The sequence below is a fragment of the Zalophus californianus genome, chromosome 3 (assembly GCF_009762305.2).
Source record: "Zalophus californianus isolate mZalCal1 chromosome 3, mZalCal1.pri.v2, whole genome shotgun sequence".
Lineage (NCBI taxonomy): Eukaryota > Metazoa > Chordata > Mammalia > Carnivora > Otariidae > Zalophus > Zalophus californianus.
Genome location: NC_045597.1, coordinates 122,541,158 through 122,544,302, shown reverse-complemented (window position 1 = coordinate 122,544,302; position 3,145 = coordinate 122,541,158).

Genomic DNA, 3,145 nt, shown 5'->3' with positions numbered 1-3,145 from the left:
GGTCCAGTGTGTCATTTAAAGTCTTTATTTCCTTGTTGATCTTTTGCTTAGATGATCTATTCAGTCAGCGGGGTGTTAAAGTCCCCCACTATTATTGTACTGTTGTCAATGTGTTTCTTTGCTTTTGTTATTAATTGCCTTATATAATTGGCTGCTCCCATATTAGGGGCATAGATATTTACAATTGTTAGATCTTCTTGTTGGATAGACCCTTTAAGTCGGATATAGTGTCCTTCCTCATCTCTTATTACAGTCTTTGTTTTAAAATCTAATTTGTCTAAGGATTGCCACCCTAGCTTTCTTTTGGTGTCCATTAGCATGGTTCGTGCTGATCTTCTGGGGGAGGGGCCTGTTGCCGTGGTTCCCAAATGTCTTTGCTGGAGGCGGAATTGTCCCGCCCTTGTCGGTCCGGGCTAAGTAATCTGCTCGGGTTTGCTCTTGGGAGCTTTTGTTCCCTGCAAGGTTTCCGTACAGTGTTGGAGGATGAGAGTGAAAATGGCGCCCTCCCAATCTCCGCCCCAGAGGAGCTGAGACCTCGGGGCCCTGCTCCTCAGTGCGCCCCCAGAGAAAAGCAGTCATTCACTCCCCTCTGCCTGGTCTCCAGCTACACTCCATGCTCACCCGGCCTGTGACCGAGCGTTTCTTTCTCTGCCACCCGACCCCGTGTGGAGTCTCCAAACCCAGCAGATCCCTGCAGTGCGCTCCCGCGCTGCTCCTCCTGGGGGAGGAAGGGGAGTCTCCCCGGCTCTGCCGCCTGTTGGGTCCCTGCTGGAGGAGCAGTGGCCCGTCTGAGCCGCGGATCACAGTTTATGGCAACCCCGAGCTGAGAGCCCGCGCCTCGGCTCCGTCTCTGCAGCCGGCTTCCCCGCTCCGATACCTGGGAGCTCTGCCGCACTCAGGCACCCCCGGTCTTTCTGTGACCCCGAGGGTCCTGAGACCACACTGTCCCGCGAGGATTCCACCCCCCGCTTAGCCACTGGAGCGACGTCCCTCAGCGGAGCCGGCTTCTAAAAGTTCCGATTTTGTGCTCCGCGGCTCTATCACTTGCCAGAAGCGGCCGACAGAGGCCCCCTCCCCCACCATCTATCCTCCTGAATATCGCCTCGGATTCACTTCTCCACACGTCCTACCTTCCAGAAGGTGGTCGCTTTTCTGTTCAGAGGGTTGTTGCTCTTCTTTTCTTTGATCTCCTGTTGAGTTCGTAGGTGTTCAGAATGGTCTGATCCCTATCCAGCTGAATTCCTGAGACCAGACGAAATCCAGGTCTCCTACTCCTCTGCCATCTTGCTCTGCCCCCCAAGTTTGGTATGTATTTTAGATGTAATGTCTTTCTTAGGTATGTGAATTTTCTCCCAATTTGTGGTTTGCCTTATCATTTTCTTTGGTTCATTTTTCAAGGAGAAGTTTTAAATATTTATGAAGGTTAATTTGTTACTTTTTATTTTATCATGCTCTTTGTGTCCTAAGAAATCCTTGCCTACTCCAACATTACAAGGATTTTCATATATTTTTCCTCACAAGTAGTATACTTTTAGTTTTCACATTTAGGCCTATAGTCCATTTCAAATTAATTTTTTCACGTGATGTGTGGTACAAGTCTCATTTTTATCCATAGAGCTACCCAGTTCTAGTACCATCTGTTGAAAAGTCTTTCTTTTCCTCTGCTGAATTACTTTAGCACCTTGGTCAAAAATCATCTGACCATATATATGTATATATACGTTCTATCTCTGTTCCCTTATCTATATGTTCACCCTTACACCAGTAGCAAACTCTTCTTGATTATTGTGGCTTTACAGTAAGTCTCAGGTGTGTGTCAGCCTTCAAACTTTGTGTTTATTTTTCCCCCAATATAGTCTTTTGGCTAGTTCAGGTCCATTGCATTTCTATATGAATTTTAGAATCTGCTTGCCAATTTCTAAAAACAAAAAATGCCTGCTGTGATTTTCATTGGGATTTCATTGCCATTGAATCTAGTTGGGGAAAATTGGCATCTTAAACATATTGAGTCTTCCTATCTAAACATGCCATATCTCTTCATTTATCTGGATCTTATTAATTTCTTTTAGTGCTATAATTTAGTTTTTAGTGTAGGTATCATGCATACCTCTTGAAAAATTTACTCCTAAATGTTTTAGAAGTTGTGTTATTTCTTTTAGAATTTTATATTCTAATTGTTTATTGCTGGAATTTAGAAATATAATTGACTTTTGTGTATTAATAATGTTTCCTGAGATGTTGCTAAATTTATTTATTACTTGCAGGAGATTTTTTATTAATTTCTTAATATGTATACATAGATAATAATTTCACCTGCAAATAAAGACAGTTTTACTTTTTCTTTTCTATTACATATGCTTTTATTTATTTTTCTTGCCTTACTGCACTGGATAGAGCCTCTAGTACAATAATTGAACAGAACTGGTAAGAGTGATATTTTGTTTTATTCCTAATCTTAGAGGGAAAGCATTCAGTCTCTTACCATTAAGTTAGCTGTAGGTTGTTTGCAAATGCCTTTTATTAAGCTCAAAAACTCCTTTCTATTTTAGATTGCTGAATTTTTATTGTGAATGGTTATTAAGACTTATTAAATGTTTTTATATCTATTGACAAGATTGTATGTTTGTTTCTTTTATTCTATTAATACAGTTATTTATATCAACTGATATTTTAAATGTTATGCATTTCTGAAATGAATTTGTGTAATAATACCACTTAGTTATGGTGCATTATCCTGTTTACATATTGCTTGATTCAGTTTAATAATATTTTCTATTTGGAGAGGTTTTAAATTGGAATTCATTTTTTTAACTAATATAAGGCTAGTTTTTAAAAATTTCTTCTTGAGTTGGTTTTGGTAATTTGTGCCTTTCAGGGAATTTTTTTTTAAATTTAAACATTTTGTTATTTATTTATTTATTAGAGAGTGAGAGGGGAGGGACTAAGGGAGAGGGAGAGAGAGAATCTTAAGCAGACTCCACTCCCAGCACAGAGCCCCACGCAGGCTCAATCTCACAACCCTGAGATCATTATCTGAGCTGAAATCAAGAGTCAGACACTTAACTGACTGAGCCCCCCAGGTGCCCCTCAAGGAATTTTTTTTTTTATTTCCACGAGTTTATCAAATCTATTGGCATAAATTTTT